General features: G+C 36.7%; 1 long non-coding RNA gene across 3 annotated transcripts in view; it reads right to left on the bottom strand.

Annotated features, from left to right (window-relative positions):
- LOC123802517 (uncharacterized) overlaps positions 1 to 13011 on the bottom strand; it is a 75856-nt gene that overhangs the window by 18451 nt on the left and 44394 nt on the right. For 2 of the 3 annotated variants that reach the window (XR_015727889.1, XR_015727890.1), the window contains one exon: positions 316 to 432. The exons of the other annotated variant lie outside the window; for it this stretch is intronic. This is a non-coding gene — a long non-coding RNA (uncharacterized LOC123802517). The remainder of the gene's footprint in view (positions 1 to 315; positions 433 to 13011) is intronic. 3 annotated transcript variants of the gene reach the window in all.

The following is a 13011-nucleotide window of genomic DNA, read 5'->3' on the forward strand; positions in this document are numbered from 1 at the left end:
ACTACAGTTGGAACATGGCACTCACTTATTAAATAACAGTGTCTTTTGAAAAACAATGTGATTCAGGCCACCTTCCTTGTAGAGAAGAAGATTTTTTGGATTAGAATATGTAATTTTCAAAAGTGATAGGATCAGTGTCCAAACTCATCAGTCAAAATACTTGGAATACTTAAAAAATTTAAGAAGAAATAGTAATACTAATCTTACAGCATTCTATCAGGGAATAAAGCATGATTCCTCTATTACTCTGCTAGGGCTGCCCTAACAAAATACCACAGACTGGGAGGTTTAAACAACAGAAACTTATTTTCTTACAGTTCTGGAGTCTAGAATTCCAAGATCAAGGTGTCTTCAGGGTTAGTTTCTGGTGAGAACTTTCTTCCTGGCTTACAGATGACTGCCTTCTCCCTGTGTCCTCACATGGGCTTTCTTCTGTGCACATGTGTAGAGAAGATCCTCATGTATCTCTTTCTTTTTGTAGGGACATACCAGTCCTATTGGATTAGGGCTCCACCCTTATGACCTCATTAACCATAATTATCTTTCTAAAGGCCCTATCACCAAGCACAGTTACATGGGGATGGGGGTGGGAGGTAGGACTTCAACCTAAAAATTTTGCAGGGACATAATTTTGTCCATAACAATCTCTAACTTTGATGAGGTCAGAACAGAGGTATGTTGGAGCCAGCTTGGGCTCACAGGAACCAACTGTGAGCATCTCTTCCCAACTCTGTACTCAGTGACTTAAAAAATCTGCCTCAGTGGGAATACTGACACCATCAAAATCATCAACCACTACCATTCAGCAGCATCTAACATATATTGTCACTGAATCCATAATCACATAATAATCACCACTGTATAACAAAGAAAAGTAAATAATCATGCCAACAAATGTTGCATGTATATCTATCAGCGAAACATTAAAAATGTGGAAATCATAAGAAAAATAAAATCTCATATGCATTTTCTCTTTGATAAAATTTATCTTGAAGACTGTGTTCAACTTGATTAGTGAAATGGATTTGGCAAATAATAACTAATAAGAGATATGCATTGGCTTTTCCCAATATTTAATTATAAACATTTTCAAATATACAGAAAAGTTGAAATACATTATAGCAAACACCCATATATCCATTATTTACATTTTGCAATGAACATTTTACTATAGTTGCTTCATCAAATACCCATCCATCTATCTCTCTACCCATCAATCAAAGCTTCTTAATTTTTTTTATGCATTTCATAGTAAGTTGGAAACACCAGTACACTTCCACTAGATACTTCAGCATGCCTGTGATTAACTATTATCTGATATTTGTATTGGGTTCCTTTTTTTTTCTTAAAAGGTAAAATTCCCATACGGTAAAATGTATAAATCTTAAGTGTACCATGTGATGAGTTCTTACAAATATATTCACTTGCATAACCTAGACCATTATCAAGGCACCGAACATTAGCTTCAGGGCTGAAAGCTTCCTCATGCCCCTTCCAAGTAAATTCCTACCCCACCCTTTACAGGCACCACAACTGTTCTGATTTTTTTTCTTATCATAGAAAACTGTTGCCTCCTTATTGATTCTATAAATGGAAACGATGCAGTATGTACTGTAGGTATGGAGCTTTTTTCATTCAGCAGGGTATTTTTGAGATTAATCCATGCCATTGTATGTACCAATAGTTCATTCTTTTTATTAATGTGAAGTGTTCCATTGTAAGAATATAATACAATTTCTTGATCCATTGTCCTCTCATGGAACCCCAAGCTATTTCCAGGCTTTAGCTATTATGAATAAAGCTCTATAAACATTTTTGTCAAGTGCTTTTGTGGACATATGTTTTCATTTCTCTTAAATACTTAGGAATTGAATTACTGTGTCAAAAAATAAACATATGCTTAGTTTCATAAAAAATTGCCAGAGCTTTTTCCAATGTGGTTGTACCATATTACATTCCCATCAATAATGTATGAGAGTTACAACTACTCCACATTCTCTCCAACAGTTAGGTCATTAGTTAACTCATTCTTTTTTTGTTTGTTTGTTTTAACCATTCTGATGAGATGTGTGGGTATCTTTTCGTGATTTTAATAGCCATTTTCCTGTCACAAGCAATACTGAACATTTTTTATGTGTTTATTGGCCATTTGTATCTCTTCCTTTGCCAAATATCTATTGAAATATTTTACTTACTTTAATTGATTTTTTTGTCTTTTAATTAAGTTTTAAGAGGTTTTTAAATATATCGTGGATAGCAGTCTTCTGTCAAATACATGTTTGTAAATATTTCTCTCTTTGAGTCTCCTATTCATTTTTTAAAATGTCTTTTGATGACAGAAGTTTTTACTTTTCATGAGGTCTAATTTATCATCTTTTACTTTTATGGTTATTGCCTTCTTATTTCTGTCTACAAAATCCTTGCTTAGTCCCAAATTATAAAGATATTATACTATGCTTATGTTTTAAGCTTTATAGATTTCACTAATATGTTTTAGTTATGATATATTATTGGATTATTATATTTATTGGATTAAATTATAAATTAGTAAAATATCTTTACACTGGCAATATTTGAAAATTGAAACAACACATTTCTAAATAATCTATGGATAAAAGAAGAAATCAAAAGGAAAATTATAATGAATGATAACAATACAACATATCAAAATTTGCACACTACAGCTTTGCAATATAACTTGAAGTCTGGAATTGTGATGCCTCCAGCTTTGCTTTTCTTTTTCAGGGTTGCTTTGGCTATTCGGGATCTTTTGTGGTTTCTGTATCTTTATTTATTTATTTTTAAAAACATTTATCTATTTATTTGAGAGGGGAGGGGCAGAGGGAGAGGGAGAGGGAGAGGGAATCTTAAGCAGGCTCCACGCCCAGCACAGATCCTAACATGGGGCTTGATCTCCCGATCCTGAGATCACGACCTGAGCTGAAACCAAGAGTTGGATGCTTAACTGACTGTGTGCCACCCAGGCATCCCTCTGTATCTTTAAAGTGTAATACCTATATGTAGTATATAATCAGCTCTTGTTTTTTTATCCATACTGAAAATTTCTGGCTTTTGATAAATCTATTGGATATTTAGTTATAATCACTTACATAATTTTTAGTGAGTTTTTTCCCCCTGGATTATAGTACATATTCTTAACTTTTTACAGCATAGTAGAACTAATACTATACCACTTCACATTAATGTAGAAACACTGAAAACATGTGGTCCATTTACTCCACTTGCATCCTTATTGCTACAGTTGTCACATGTTGTACCTCTTTTATATGTTATAAACTCCTTTGGGGCTAAAATTTTTGGTTTAATCATTCATAAGTATCTAAAGGAATTAAGAGAAAAAAAGTTTTTCCATTTGCCAATTCCATGAACTTCATTCCTCATGAGTACACAAGTTTTCAGCTGCTGTAATTTCCCTTTAGCCTGAAAAACTTTCCTTAGCATTTCTTGTAGTCCAGTTGTGGTGGTGACAAATTCTACTTTACCTTAAAATATTTTAATGGCACCGTTATTTTTGAAGCATATTTTCATTTGACATAGAATTCTAGGTCAACAGTTTATCTTTTACTGCTGAGTTTGGACAGTTTTTTATATATTCTAGATATTTGCCCATTCTGGGATATATAATTAGCAAATTTTTCTCCCCAAAATGAGGAAGACTGTAGCAATTCAAAGCAGGAGTGAAAATGATATGAAAATAGAAGAGAGATAGAGAAACCATGAACACACAAGTGGTAGGGATTCCATGGATGAGTTCCCCTCATGCATAAGCCCCTCTGCCAACTTCATGCACAGACCTATGAATAATGCAACATTCCTAAGTGTTTTAAGTCCCTTTGAACAGAGAGAAAGGACCAGGGCATCCGTGAAAGACTGGGTATAAAAAGAGAATGTCATACCTGTCCATGATGTCAATGAATATTAATTAACTAATACTTGGAACCTCAGTTTTCTTATGAATGAAATAAATAATATAAAATAATACTATTTGTAAAACAATATTTTATCTATAAAATGATAGTAAAGTGTTTTCTAATTATAAAATTCTGATTGTGTAAGTGTTCTTAAATATCCTTAATGCACTCTGAAGCAAGTTTGTCACATATTTTGAGATGTACAACTTAACTGAATTATGGATTTTCAACTTAGAACAAGTCTTCAAGAAAACTAATATTGGCGAAAATAATGTTGGGAAACAAATTCGGAGAGTATGTGGCTTGTTTACATAAGTGCACACATAAAGAATTATAGTTATTATTTGAATCAAATATCAACAACTAGAAATATGTCACATATATACAACAGCATATATGTGTGTAAGAGTAGTGTAACAGTAGTGTAAGAGCATGTATTTGCTCAGTGTGGAAAATGCTAGATTAGATACACCTAATACCCAGAAGTAATAAAACTTTACTTTCTCATTATTCTTCTAAGACATTTATTTCCCACTTAGAGCAGTGATGCATCATCTGAAAGCTGTAAACAATGTTTACAGTGTAGTGGCATCTATCTAAGTAGAGCTGAGAACAGGGATGCATTAATAATATAAATAACAATCATGACGGTAAAACATACTTATTTAATCATAACAAAACCCTAAAGAGAGAGGGGGTAATAATTCCCTTACAATTCCCTTACAATTAGTTACCAATGCTTAGGGAGGTTTCATTAAGGTTTCTGTACAAAAAGGACAGAGCCAGGAAATCACGCCCAAGTCATATTTAGGTTTCTGAAGCAAAAATGATATATTACACATTTCTTACATCTAATAATATGATAGAATTTAATTACTTATACTATTCCTAATTCCCAAAGAATGGATTAAATCAAACCACTACTAGAAGAGAGGTTTTGCTAATAACTCTCAAAACACTGACTCCCATAAAGCTTAGGGGTGTGAACGTAAACTTGGCACTTACTGAAAAAGCTACAGCGGTGCCACACTGTGCGTGTGGCAGTTTGTGAGCTGTACAATAAAGCAGGATGGCGCTAGAAGCCAACACAGAAACAAAAATGGAGCCACTCTTTAGTTAAATTGGTTTCATAGATAGATGTTCCTTTAAGCCGGAGACCCTCTGGTCTCACATGATATCCATAGACTGGTGTCCCCCCCTGATCTGGAACACTATCTACCCCATCACTTGGCAGAATTCTAGAAGATGTTTTCCACAATTTGACGAAACGAGAAGCTCTGGGACACTATATACATTAACGAAGAGTGAGAAAAGTCAATTCTTTCTCTTAAGGAAGTGCTTGCTTAACTAATACACATCCACATTGTCAGTGAGATAAGGAAAAATGGAATAAATTGTTATTGGTTCAATTCTGTGTTTCCACTGCATGAAGCTCCCATGTTTTCACTCTGCCAATCCTATTTCCTTCCTATATTCTTAAACAGTGTGTTAAATATTGCTCATGAAAATACCACGTATGATAAAACTGGAAAGTCAGTCCCTGGATAATGATTTCATAACAGAGGGAAGAACAAAAGAATCTTGTATATATTATTCTGCATTTTCACTTATGCACAACTTAGAAAACTCAAAATACAAGATACAAGTTTAATACTGTTTTTTTTTTTAAGACTTATTTTATTTATTTATTTTGAGAGAGAGAATGGGAGAGTGTGAGCAGGGGGAGGGGCAGAGGGAGAGTATCTCAAGCACACTTGGTTCTGAGCTCAGAGCCCAGGCGGGGCTCCATATTATGACCCTGAAATCACTACCTGAGCTGAAATCAAGAGTCAGCCACTCAACAGACTTGAGCCACCCAGATGCCCTCAAGCTCATTACTATTTTGACTAGTCTTCCCCGTCTTTATTTACTATTACTGTGCAACTAATACCTATGACAAACTCAGTAAAGAACTTCATAATTTGAAGTTTGCCAAATGACTACATCTCATCAAAGTAATCTCATACACACACACAAACACACAAATCAGATGCAAGAAAAGATTTGTTTGCTTAATTTTTAGTAGAGACTTACCTTGAGGTTGATGGCATAAAGAGCATGAAAGAAGTCTTTCGTTTTTTTTTTTTTTTTTTTTTAGATTGTATTTACTTATTTGAAGTTGGGGGGAAGAGGGAAAGGGAGAAAGACTTTTAAGGAGGCTCTGTGTTGAGTGTGGAGTCTGTGGCGCTCCCACCCAGGACCCTGAGATCATGGCCTGCACTAAAAGCAAGAGTCAGCTGCTTGAATGTGCCACCCAGGTGCCCCACGATAAGTCTTCTTGCCTTAAATTAGCAGTAATCACCTCTCAGACAATAAAAGGATGGGTAACTAGTTGTTTTGAAAAAATGAATTTTTAGCAAGAAAAATGCCATAGTTATGAAATAAAAGATAATATTCCAAATAATAGCAACTTAATTAACAATGTTACATAAACTTCCTAAATATTTGTTTTTACATGATTTTTGTTTGGCAAGATTTACCTTTTTAACTATATGGAAAATTATACATTAACAATTTCATACATCTTCTAAACAGTTACTATATATACACACATATGCATATATACACAAAGAAAGAGAATAAATTTCCTACATACATTTTCAAAATTCTTTCTCCAAAAAACATTAGATTTTATTCACTAAGACAACAGTTCTCACGTGTAGTTCCCAGACCAGTAGCATCAGGCTTACATTGAAAACATTTAGATATGCAAAACCACAGACTCTACCCTAAACCTTTTGAAGAAGAAGCTGGGGAGATGGGTTTAGCAATCTGCAATTTAACAAGGCCTGGAGGTGACTCTGATGTGCTATTAAGTTTGAGAAACACTGCTCTAAGAAATCCTCAGTTTAAGGGTTAGTTGTATAAATGTATTTCTTCTAATTCTGTTCATCCAAAATTGAAGAGAAAAAATATTTTTAAGTATTTTTTTAAAAGCGAAAGCAATTAAGTACTTCTAAAAAACTGAGCTATGCAGGTGTGATAGAAATGTCAGCTATCAAGCTCACAAGAGAGTTTTCTTTAAAAAGTAGAAGTTAGTAACAAAATAATAGCTAATGCCTTTGCAGTGCTTACTATTTGGGTGCCAGGCATGGTTCTAGCACTTTATATATAATAAGACAATCCTCAAAACAGTTCATTTGGGTAAGTATTATTATTATGCTCATCTTACAAGGAGGGAAACTAAGGCATGGAGACATTAAATATGACTTGTCCAAAGCATGGACCTCGTAAGAAGAAAGTGAGGCATAGAGTAACAACTGGCAAAGCTGGGATGCTAATTCTAATTGGATGTTTCTGTAGCCCCTAATCTTAACTATGATGAAATTTATTATAAGCTTATAATACATTATTTTAAGTACTTAATTTTTATTAATAGATCATTTGTTTACTTATTTCTGGAAAGTAGTGCATGTGTAAAGACACTATTTGTAGATGGGTAAAAATGGAGACCGTTGGGCTTAATTAGACCAATCCACATTTTAGGATTTGGCCAGAAAAGTAGTTAGCTTATTTATTTGTCTATTCATATTTTATTCTGAGACATTAGATTGAGTTGCACTCCCTTCCCTCATTCTCTGATGTCTTGTACTTGTAGCACAAAAGTTCTGGACCAAGTAAACAAAAGTCAAATCTGAATCATAAAAACAGAGGGTCACAGTCCCTCAATCAGTTCCTGTATTTAAGCCAGTTTATATACTCAAACCCCTTGAATGAAAGGGGGACCAAGTCCCACTGAGGAAGGACCCTGAGACATTACCAAAAATGGTTGCTATTAATATTTCTCACAGTCTTCCCCAAAGGGACCTATGTTTGTTTGTTTGTTTGTTTTTTTACCAGTGTAACCAGTGGGCATTGAGGAAAAGGAAATAATCAGACCCTTCTGGGACTACTGCCTCTGATCTAATTTCAAGAGACCGAAAATGTCACTGGGGCCACCAGTCAGAGCAGAGGCTTAAAAGATCAGGTGATCAATGGAGTTTCACCTCAGGTCTGTCTCACAATGGGACCAGTGGGTCCCGGAGCCTGTCCTATGATTATTCCCCAGTTCTATAATGCACAATTGGAAGACATACTCGGTTGCTGGCACAGTTTCCACATTGGTTCCCTGACTTGTGGAATGAAGGCTACGATGGTGGAAAAGACCAAGTTGAAGCTACTATGGCCTCCTCTGCCTAGAAAAACAGTAAACCAAAAGCAATACTCCATTTCTGGAGGTATCACAGAGATTAGTGCCACCATCAAGGTCTTAATAGAGGCAAGAGTGGTGATTCTCACCACATACCCGTTCAACTCACCTATCTGGCCTGTGCAGAAGACAGATGAATCTTGGAGAATGACAGTGGATTATCATAAGCTTGACCAGGCAGTGAGTCCAACTGCAGCTGCTGTACTAGATGTGGTTTCATTGCTTGAGCAAATTGACCCATCTCTGCATACCTGGGATGCAGCTATTAATATGACAAATGTCTTTTTCTCTATCCCTGTCCATAAGGTCCACCAGAAGCAGTTTGCTTTCAGTTGGCAAGGCCAGCAATACACCTTCATTGTACTACCTCAGGGGGTATATCAACTTTCTAGACTTCTGTCATAATTTAGTTCACAAGGACCTTTATCACCTTTTCCTTCCATAAGATATCACACTGGTCTATTACATTGATGACACTGTGCTGGTTGGACCTAGTGAGCAAGACATAGCAACTATTCTAGACTTATTGGTAAGACATTTGCTTATCAGAGAATATAGGAAATAAATCCAACAAAAATTCAGGGGTCTTTTGCCTCAGTGAATTTTCTAGTGGTTCGGTGGTATAGGGCATATTGAGATATCCCCTCAAAAGTGAAAGATAACTTGTTGCATCTGGCCCCTCCTAAAACAACAACAACAAAAATACACAATACCTAATGGGACTCTGGAATTTAGAGGCAACATATTCCTTATTTGGGTCTGTTACTCCAGCCCATTTACCAAGGGACCTGAAATGCTGCTAGTTTTGAGTGGGGCCCAGAACAAGAGAAGGCTCTGCAATTGGTCCAGGCTGCTGTTAAAGCTACTCTGCCACTTATCCAATGGAACTTGAACAGTCAGGGGCAGATAGGGATGCTTCCCTACAGGTGAATTTTAATGCAGGCCCTTAGAATTTCAGAACAAAATTCTGCCATCCATTGCAGAAAATTATTCTTTGAAAATATCTCTTGGCTTGCAATGGGCCTTAGTAGAGACCAAACACTTGAGCATAGGCTCCCAGTCACCATGGAACCTAAATTACTCATCATGAAATAGATGTCATCTGACTCTCCAAGCCATACAGCTGGGTGTGCACTGCAGCACACCATCATCAAATGGAAGTAGTATATATGCAGTTGGGCCTGCGCAGGCCCTGAAGGCATGGTTACATGAAAAAGTGGCCCAAATGTCCATGGTCCCTTCTCCTGCCACACTGCCTTCTCTCTCATTATGCACTTGCAGACTCATAAGGAGTTCCCTACCATCACTTGACAGAGGAAGAAAAGACGCAGACTTGGGGTATAGATGGTTTGGCATTATATGCATGCACCTTTTGAAAGCAGACAGCGGTGGCACTACAGCTCCTTTCTGGGATATCCCTGAAACCAGTGGTCAAAGAAATCCTCTCAGTGGGTAGAACTTTGAGCAGGACACCTGGTGGTTCACTTTGCTTAGAAGGAGAAAAGTGTTTGAAAGGCCAGATGTGTAATTATATCCTGATTCATGGGCTGTGGTCAATGGTTTGGCTGGATGGTCAGGAGCTTGGAAGAAGCATGATTGTAAAATCGGTGACAAGAAAATTTGGAAGCGTAAATAGACCTCTATGAATGGGGAAAAAACTCATAAGGTTGTTTGTGTCCTATGAAAATGCTCACTCATCAAAGGGTGACCTCAGCAGAGGAGAGTTTTAATAATCGAGTGAATAGGATGACCTCGTCTGGCTCCATTCCCCAGGGGGATCAGCCTTGCGGCAGGCTGATTTCATTAAACACATCATGGAAAAGACAGCATTTTGTTCTTTCTGGAATAGACATTTACTCTGGTATGAATTGGCCTTCTTTGCAAGTAATGCTTCTGCCGAAATTATCATCTGTGAACTCATAGAATGCCTTATCCACTATTATGGTATTCCACACAGCATTGCTTTTGATGAAGGAACACATATTACAGCAGAAGAAATGACACCATGGGCCCATGTTCAGGGAATCCACTGGTGTTACCATGTTCCTCACCATTCTGAAGCACCTGGCTTGATAAAATGATGGAGTGGCCTTTTGAAGATTTGGTTACAGCACCAACTAAGTGGCAATGCCCCGCAAGGCTGGGGTAAGGTTCTCCAGGAGGCTATACGCACTCAGAATCAGAATCCAGGATATGCTGCTGTTTCCCCTACAGTCAGGATTCTCAAGTCCAGGAATCAAGGGGTGGAAATGGGAGTGGCACCACTCACCATTACCTACAGTGACCCATTAGCAAAATTTCTGCTTTGTTCCTGCAACCTTATGTTCTGCTGGCCTAGAAGGCTTAGTACCAGAGTGAGGAATGCATATACCAGGAGACAAAGTAATGATTGAAATTACCTGGAAGTTGAGACTGCCACCCTGGCACTTTGGACTCTTCATGCCTTTAAATCAACAGGTAAAGAAGGGGAATTATTGTGTCAGTTGAGGTGACCGATCCCAGCTACCAAGGGGAAATGGTACTGACACAACAACAGAGGCAAGGAAGAGTATGTCTGGAATACAGGAGATCCTATAGAGCATCTCTTAGTATTACCATGCCTGTGTTAAAGTCAATGGAAAACTAAAATGACCCAATCCAGACATTACTACTAATGTCCCACATCCTTTAGGAATGAATGTTTGGATAATCCCACTAAGTAAAGAACCACAACCAATTGAGGTGCTTGCCAAAGGTGAAAGTAATACAGAATAAGTAGTGGAAGAAGGCAATTATAAATGTCGGCTATGACCACATTACAGAGACAAGAAATGTAATTGTTATGACAATTCCTTCTTACTTTGTTATATGTTGTGTGGATGTGTATAGCAAATATCTTTGTTTTCCTATCCTATTCCCTTATAAGACATATCGACTTATCACCATGGTATTTAATTATTAATTTTATATCATAGTATTTAAGTTACAGGATATCAAGAAAAGAGTAAACATCACTTAAGGACTTTGCCTCTTCTTCTGGGGAATGTGTTGCATTTTCAACGGTAAGTAGTATAGTTGTATCGTGTTAGGTGACATTATGACCTTGTTACCTATATTTGGAGATTAAGTATGGTTTAAAGAGATGTGTGTGGGTTCCAAGTTAACAAGGAGTGAACTTGTGATGGTTAATTTTATGTGTCAACTTAACTGGTCCATGGGATTCCCAGATACTTGGTTAAACATTCTAGGTATGTCTGTGAGGGTGTTTCTGGATGAGATTAATATTTGAATTGGTAGATGGAGTAAAGCATATTACCCTTCCCAATGTGGTTGGTCCTCATCCAATCAGCTGGATGCCCGAATAGAACAAAAAAGGTAGAGTAAGGGGAATTTTTTCTCTCTGCCTCTCTGAGCTGGGACATCAGTCTTCTGCTGCATTCAGACTTGGACTTGGACTGGACTGTATCATTAGCTCTTCTGGGTCTCTAATTTGCCAACTGCAGACTATGGGACTTCTCAGTTTCCATAACCATGTGAGCCAGTTATATATATAAATATATAAATATATAAATATAAATGTAATATATATATATATATATATATATATATATATATATATATATATATATATATATATATATAGTTTCTCTGGAGAGCCCAAATACAGATAATTTCTGAGATTTATTCGTCATCCCTATTGTATTGTACATCAGTAGTTTCTCCTTTTTATCACTATGTGGCATTCCACTGTGTGAATATTATACTTTATCTATTCTCCTATTGATGCACATCTCAGGATCTTTGCATTTGGGGCTACGAATATAGCCACTAGAAATATTGTTGTATATGACCTTTGGTAAACATTTGTACTTAACTTTTCTCATACCTAAAATTTAAACAGCCGAATCACAGAATAATTATAGGTCTAGTTTTATTAGGTTCTTACAAATGGCTTTCCAAAGTGGTTGAAACAATTTATGAGAGTTCAGTTGCTCCACATTCTCACCAACACTTGGTTTTGTCAGTCTTTTTAATTTTAACCATTCAGGGCAGGCAAACTGTGAGGTAGGTAACAGTGTATCTCTGATAGCCCTGCCTATGTCCAATCAAGCAACTCCTCTGTATGTCTTCCATTTCCCTTTTCCCTAGGGCCTTTCACTGCCTTTACTAAGCTGCCAGATTTACCCTAATTTCTACTAAGATGTTAGTTGACAAAAAATAAAATGATAAACTAGAAGTCAGCAAGCATCATCAACCTGCAGATTCTGTTTTAAAAAATATAACTAGTTGTCCACATTTATATATCAGTCAATTTCACGTAATATTCTGCATTGCAGGCTATTTTGAAGAAAAAGAAAACGAAAACAAAAAACAGAATGCTTGTGAGGTAGTTATTAGTGCTATTTACAAACTCTTTTCTTTCCTTCCAAAAATATGATAAGATTGCATTTTTCTGCTCATTTGAAGTTGGTTGTGTCTATATGGCTTGCACTGACCACTGAATTGTGAAGGCAAGTGAGATGTTCTACTTCTGGGCAGAAAATTTAAGAACCAGCCTGCGAGTTGCCATGTGCACTTCCCTATGTCTTAACACTAATGTAAGATTGGATTAAGATGGAGCCTTTACTAGCATGGGTCCTTGAGAGACTGTGATGAGCAGTGGTGTTCTAATAACTTGCATGGAACACATAGGGTAAGGAACAAACATTTTTTTCTTATAAGCCACTAAGACTTTGGGGTTGTCACTACAGCATAACCTAGCCTACCCTGACTGGCAGTCTATCCATGTAAACCGCACTCCAGTGACTCAATCTGCTGATACTAAATATCAGGTTCCCTCTTTAGATGCCTCTGCAGTCTCCAGTTTGCAGC

This window comes from Ursus americanus, chromosome 20 (genome assembly GCF_024610735.1).
Source record: "Ursus americanus isolate L20-20 chromosome 20, mUrsAme1.1.p, whole genome shotgun sequence".
In the NCBI taxonomy this organism is placed as follows: Eukaryota; Metazoa; Chordata; class Mammalia; order Carnivora; family Ursidae; genus Ursus; species Ursus americanus.